We start from the raw sequence: 7,368 nt of genomic DNA, 5'->3' as shown, positions 1-7,368 counted from the left end.
TTGTAGCTGGTTATTATGTTGACTTCTGATATCAGCAAACTTTCAACAACTAGTCCAAGTTTTTAAAATGCTCTAACTATATTTGAAATATCTGTTATAGATTAGATTATATTAGATTTTAGGTTACCTTTAGTATATAAACATGTCATTGCCAATGGAATAATTCACCTAAGATCTTCACAATGTACTTGCTAAATTGTAAGAACTCGGTGATTTGGTCCTTAGTACAAGCTAAATGTATGTCATCTCATCTACTGAGGTTATCACATTTCAGGCACTTGTGGTGAAGCTATGGGAAGGCACTGGGCCAAATGCTAATACTGGTGTGCTTGCTAGGGTGGTGGGTTTACTTCCCTATTTTTTGGGTTATATTTTGAATCACGCAGTGTGCTATGGTACAAGTTCCAATTTCATCAAGTCTGATACTTTAAATTAGCTTGCCTTTTATGTGGGTGGTATGAAAAGGAATGATGAAAAGGTTCTATTTTGATGCTAAAATGTCGAAGCATTGCTCTAGGAGGTTTTGCTTGTATACTTTAATTTGTAACAAGTAGTAATCATGTTGTCATTTTGGTATCTACCTCCTTTCACAGAGGCTAGCATACTTGCTTGCTGCATTACACTTTGGGGACCACATGATGTGAATTATTGTTCCTGAAGTTTTTCAGCTTAGTTTGGAAGAAAACCTTCAAGGTATATTGTTCAACTCTATTGAATAAATTGCAGGTAGATTGGATTTAATCTTCCAGTTGCTGATCTTTTCCATCATTTGTGTTGTTAGGAAAAAAAGATCATGTTGTCCTCAGTTGGAATCAGAGATATAAGATTGCTATCAATGTAGCTGAGGCACTTGATTATCTACATAGCTGCAGTGCTTAGTCCATTATCCATAGGGATGTGAAATCATCGAACATCCTTCTGGCCGATGATTTTGAGCCACAGGTCTTACATTTTTCTTTTATGTAGCTGAACTGATATGTTTGTTATGTAGCATCATCATTGTCTTTAGCCATTCAAACCTGAGGACACTGACTATATCACCATCATTTGACTTTTAGAATACAAATGACCATATCGCTTGGGACTAGGAGTGATGAAGTGCAAGTGCAAAATGCATCACCCCTGTATGTTCTGTTGGCAAAACCTGTTTCTGATATTACAGTTTCAGAGGTATGCCATATCAAATGTATATGCTTCCATAGGTCATTTAATTTCCTGTGGCATGCTGCCTATCTGTCTCTTTCTGGATAAGCTCTGATTTGGTTGTACAATATCAGCTCAGGAGGACATGCATTCTGAAAGCTTTCTCTGAGTTTGGGAGTGGAGATAAAAAAGAAGCCACCTTTGTTATTCCTGAGCTTAGGAAGTTCTTAGCTGATGGCAAAGCTGGCAATCTCACCGCCTTACTTTTTCTTCAGGGGAAGCTGCAATTACTTCCAATGAAAGTGATCTACTCAAAGACCAATTCGATCTGGCATCTTTTCCATGTAAATTTTATTTCTATTTCCTTTCCTTTTTCTTTGATGAACTGACTTGTTATGTTGGTTGGTAGACTTATACTACTTTATTCATGCAATGTAGAGAACTACATTGTTATCATTGTTCATAGGCTTCTTTTCCATGTGCCATATTCGTTAGACGCAGAACTAATCTGGAATGTTGGTTGGTTATAATATGTCATATGGGGGATGCAAAGAACCACGTGTTTTACCTGCACTCTGGAGTGATTAGAAAAAAAATAATCTAAAAAGTTGGCAAAAATCTCGCTACAGTTCAATAACTGTTTTGATACATTGCTACAATTGGATTATCCATATAACATGCTTTTGTGCATATGCGTCATGGGTGCCTACTTGTATATGTTTCTGGTTGAGTGCTATAATATGCCTGCTTGCATACCTTTTCTGTTTCCGGTGCATTGCATTCTTTATTTTTACCAATGAGATTAATCGCCCTCAATCCTTTTAAAAAATAAAAAATTGAAAACATGTTCCATTTGGAACTCTTTATTTAAAAAAAAAAAATGCTTAGTTCTGTTGCCAAACACCTATATAGGAATTAATCTCACTCTAGATAGCAGTAATTATATATTAGAGATTTTGATCTCCAATGCATAAAATAAATCATTACATTGAACAATTAGATCAACTCACTTTTTTGGGTGACTACCAAACAGGGCCTTGAGTATAAAATAAACATGCAAGTCTAATTGTTATGAATCACTCCTCTGACATGGTGGTGTATTGGTTTCTCTGTTGCAGGTGGTGTAACATCGATGGACGCCTTCTTGATGAAGTTCTTTCCAGTGGTCTATCGAAAGACCAAAGATCCTGGTTTGGACAGCAATTACTGCAAATACGACAACCACGGCCTTCAGCTATTCACATCATCGTTGTATCTGGCTGGCTTGACTTCGACCTTCTTCGCATCCTACACCACAAGAAACCTCGGTCAGAGGCTGACCATGCTCATTGCAGGGATTTTCTTCATCATTGGCGTGGTGCTAAATGCAGCTGCCCAGAACCTTGCCATGCTCATTATAGGAAGGATCTTCCTGGGGTGTGGAGTCAGCTTCGCTAATCAGGTCTTTTTCTAGTTTCACTTCTGATTCCTGGGGCATGACCATTTTTATCCCCTTTTGTAACCACGACATATGTAGATTCCCATTAAAATGGCATTCACCTTATTTTGCCAGTAGTGTCATTACTAAGATCAATATTCACGGATTTTTGGTGCAACATAATATCTGTAAGTCTGATAATTTATTGTTGAATACATGCCGATATTTCATTGGCAGTTTCAAGATATTTTTTAAAAATCTTTTTCTTTTCTTTTGTTTTTGTTGATTGGCTGGTAAGCAAGGTTCAAATCTGAGACCTCAATGTTGAAATGCACCCCGTCTACCATTGATCTACTGGCTCAAATTCTTGCAGTTTTGCTACCATCTATTTTTTATTTTCTTGCTGGTAAGATCTTTTTTCTGATTGTTGTGGATGCTTATATTCCTTCTTGTGGCAGGTTCAGTTGCACAGTATCCGTTCCTTGGTAGTTAGCTAATTTGAATCTGCAACAACAAGTTGCTGGAAATAGCAGCTATGTTGATGTTGAATTCATCGATCCTGTGATTATGGCCATTAGCAGAGGAAAGCTTCCACTGCCGATGACGCACTAGATCTCTCCCAACTATAGCTCCATCATGTTGGCTGATTTCTCTGAGATGGACCAGAGGCTTCAGTTGTTGCAGTCAAGATCTAGCAATCTAAATTAGAATCCAGTGATGACGGTTGATCAAAGCTTCAGTTGTTGAATTCTTTTTTTTTTTCCCCAGATTTCTATTCCAAATAGAAACTAAAATTTCAATTTGAAAAGTCGGTGCGATTCTCAGGTTTTTCTCCATGAGTTGTTACCTTATGAGAACAAGAATGCAAGACATTTGATCAATGGCCATTGAATATGCATAGGTTTATGAATGGGTTAAAATAAATGATTTAGCCTCGATTATTGATAAATGATGTTAGAAATTGATTTTAGCCTCAATTGATGTCAACAAAGGCTAAATCTATCTTTAGTCTCAGTTTTGCCTTAGTTACCTACACTGAGATTACAACTCCCGTGGCTAAAGGCTTTAGCCTCGGTTGTTGAGAATCGAGGTTAAAAATAGATTTAGCTTTGGTTGGAGGCAATAGAGGCTAAAATTTGGATTTAGTCTCAGTTGAAAATAATGGAGGCTAAAATTTTGATTTAGCCTCATTTCGAGAAAATTAAAGCTAAAAAGGTTTTTACCCTCACTTGAAGAACCGAGGTTATAAAAGTCATTTTAGCCTCGGTTGCTAAAACTGAGGGCTAAAGCCTTTAGCCACTGGGGTTTCAACCCCGGTTTGGATAACTGAGGCAAAACTAAGGCTAAAGGCTTCAGCCTCAGTTTTTAACCTTTTTAACCACAGTTTTGAACCAAGGCTAAAGCCCCTTTTTCTTGTAGTGCATCCTTATATGGAACGCCCGTGGCTTGGCCAATGCGGCCACGATCCGGACCACCAAAGGCTTATTCCGGCTCATAAGCCTTCCATCATTGCTGTTTTGGAGCCCATGGCTAGAGATAGTTGGAGAGTGGGCATTGGCCTAAAGCTTGGCTTCCACTCCTCCATCTCGAACACCATTGATAGTGGTAAAATCTGGATTTACCACAGAGATGATCTCAATATTTCGGTCATCGATTCAACTAATCAAATGATTTCTGTAGAAATTTTAGTTCAAAACCAGGTTATCTCCCCCAGGCTATCTTTAATTTACGTAAAATGCTCGAGATTGGACAGGAGACCCCTCTGGGACTCATTGGAGGCTCTCGCCTCATCTTCTTCTGCTTCGTGGGCTATGTGCAGGGACTTTAATGTTGTTCTTGACTCTGCGGAAAGGCTTGGCTATAAACATCATGATCCAGATAGCTCGTGAGAATTCCGAGAAGCCACAGATAAAGCAGGGCTGATTGATGTTGGATTTGTCGGAAGCAAGTTCACCTGGTGTAATAACCAAGCGAGCATCTCTCAGGCTTGGGCTAGGCTAGACCGTCTTCTCTGTAACGGCAACTGGATGCACAGGTTCCCTGGTTTCCTTGTTAAGCACCTTCCTAGAGTTAATTTTGACCATACCCCACTCTTGTTGTCCTTCCCCAGAGCGCCCCCCTTGGCCCCCAGGCCCTTCCATTTCCAGCGGATGTGGCTTCTCAGCGACTGTCGCCGATGCTTGGGAGATGGATCTCTCTTCGCAGCCCGTGGTGAATCTATTGCTAAAAATTGAAGAAGGTTAAGTTGCAACTAAAAATATGGAATCGGGACGTCTTTGGCAACGTCTTTCTGAATGTTACCAAAGCGGAGCAGGAGCTCTCTCATCTGGAAACCAGCACGTAAAGCGACCCTGAAATTACTTCAACTCCTATTGTTGAGGCCAAACTCAAGCTGTCCAAGATGGAGCTTGCAGAAGAAATTTTGTGGAAGCAGAAATCCCGTATTTCTTGGTTGGAAGATGGCAATAGAAACACGAAGTTTTTTCATCTCTCGGCTTCTAAAAAGGTTCGCAGGCTGGGAATCATTGAAATTTAGATAGATGATGGCAGATGCATCTCAGATCAGCCCTCCATTCAAAGGGAGGTTGTTTTATTCTTCCAGTCCCCTTATTATTGTAGATCCTAGTTCGTCCCTTGCGTCTTCCATGGGTGAGCTATTGAGCCATATTCCTTCTTTGGTCTCCGTTGAAGACAACATAATGCTCCTTCGCTGCCTGTCTTTGGAGGAGGTTTGAGCAGTAGTTTTCAAAATGCCTAGGGATAGCTCTCCTGGGCCGGACGGTCTATCTACAGTGTTTTTCTCTGGCTGCTGGCCTATTATTCTAATGATGTCCATGCTGCTGTGGTTGACTTCTTTCAAAGAGACGAGCTTCCCAGGTCCTTCTCTACTACGCTGGTCTATTTAGTGCCAAAGAAATCAGGAGCCAGATCCTTTGCTGACTACACGCCTATCAGTTTATGCAATTTCATTTACAAAATTTTTGCCAATGTTCTTGCTAGTAGGCTGAATGCCCTTCTTCCAAAGTTGATTTCTTTGGAGAAAGGGGCTTTTGTTAAGGGCCGTTACATTACTGAGAACATCACCCTAGGGCAAGAGATTTTCAGAGACATCGATAGGAGGAAATATTGTATTGAAGCTTGACATGGAAAAAGTGTATGATAGAGTGGATTAGAATTTTCTAAAAGAGGTTCTGCTAAAATTTGGATTTGATCCGAGGTCAGTTCAGTTAGTTGAAGCCTGCTAGAATAACAACTGGCTCTTGGTTCTAGTGAATGGGTCGAGCTGTGGTTTCTTCAAATCAACCCATGGTCTACGCCAAGGAGATCCCCTTTCCCCAAGCCTATTCATTCTTTCTTCTGAAGTTCTTAGCGGGGGCCCCATCTAACCTCCAGTGGGCTGTGCATTCCTTTTAAAGTGAAACAAGGATGCAAGCAGATCTCTCATCTTCTCTATGTTGATGATACAGTTCTGTTCCTCAACAGTTCCAAAAAATCCCTTCAAGTTGTCAAATCCTTCCTCTCTCGCTACCAATCCATCTCAGGCCAAAGAATCAACCCGCGCAAGAGCGCCTTCTATTGCTCCTCTAAGCTTACATCTTCCGGGATCAGAAGCATTGAAGAGATCCTTGGGATTAGTAAGGCCGCAAGTGTCTTCTCATATCTGGGAGTTCCGATTATCAAAGGAAAAATTAAGAGTAGATTCTTCTCCCTGTTGATTGATAAATTGGCAGCTAGGGTCAGAGGGTGTAAGGCTAGGATCCTCTCCCAAGTAGGTTGGTTTGCCTTGTTTGCCAACGTGCTTAGCGGGGTCCCGATTCAAACTATTGCCTCCACGATTGTTGCAAAATAGGTCCTAAAGTCTATTGAGAGTATCCTCGCAATTTTTTTTTTAGGGTTGCAATGACGGGAAGCTGAAGCTTCATTTGTGGAAGTGGAGCTTCATCTCCAAGCCCAAATCCGAGGGTGGCCTCAGCATCAGGAAGCTGAAGGAAGTTATGCGCTCCCTCCATCCAAAGATGGCGTGGGGGGTCAAGTAAGACAGGAACAACAACCTTTGGGGTAGTTTTATGCACTCCAAATACTCACTGGCTTTGCCCGATTTACGCTCTCCCATCGGATCGCTGCATGCCTCCCCCATCTGGAAAATACTGGAGCGTATTTTCCCTGTTTTGGACCACCATGCGCAGGTTTTGATTGGGTGTGGTGTGTGCAGCATGTGGCATAGTAACTGGACCTGTTTGGGCCCCTTGGACTCTCTTCCTTCCCTTAACATCCCTGTCACATCTAGCGACAACTCGATAGCAAATTTCCTTGGCACTAGCGGCTTGAAACAGAATATTCTTGCTCCTCTCCTAGCGTGGTTATCCCAGCTCATCTCTCAGGGGGGTTTCTACACGTCGGACAATGACGACCATCTTCTATGGCCCTTCAAGCCTGCGAGCATATTCACTATTAAATTTGTTTAAAACATCATTCGTGATAGAGATCAAACTCTTCCCTAGGCAAAGATCGTTTGGCACTCTTCGATCCCTCCTAAAATTTCTCTATTCGTCTGGAAGCTTCTGGTAATTCTCTGCCCATCGACGCTCTTATCCAAAGGAAGGGCGTTCAGTTGGCTTCCAAATGCAACTGTTGCACGATCAGCCCCACATCCTGCCCTCATACTAAGACCCCCTCCCATCTCTTCTTGGATGGCGCACTGACAGGCAATCTATGGAATCTTATTGCCGATATGTTCGGAGTTCCCCTGTTCAGCCACTCCTCTATCCAGGAGCACATCCATTGGTGGTGGTTCTGGCCTTTGCCTC

The 7,368-nt window shown here is 41.6% G+C and overlaps 1 long non-coding RNA gene across 1 annotated transcript; it reads left to right on the top strand.

Moving 5' to 3' along the window:
- The first annotated feature begins 678 nt into the window (after window positions 1–678).
- LOC131232977 (uncharacterized) lies at window positions 679–2,690 on the top strand. The gene is made up of 4 exons (XR_009165010.1): window positions 679–942; window positions 1,059–1,170; window positions 1,419–1,487; window positions 2,262–2,690. It is a non-coding gene; the product is annotated as an uncharacterized LOC131232977 (long non-coding RNA).
- The last annotated feature ends 4,678 nt before the right edge of the window (window positions 2,691–7,368 follow it).

Source organism: Magnolia sinica, chromosome 18, assembly GCF_029962835.1.
Source record: "Magnolia sinica isolate HGM2019 chromosome 18, MsV1, whole genome shotgun sequence".
Lineage (NCBI taxonomy): Eukaryota > Viridiplantae > Streptophyta > Magnoliopsida > Magnoliales > Magnoliaceae > Magnolia > Magnolia sinica.
The sequence above is the reverse complement of the archived record's forward strand: the minus strand, read 5'-3'. Positions and strand labels throughout refer to the sequence as shown.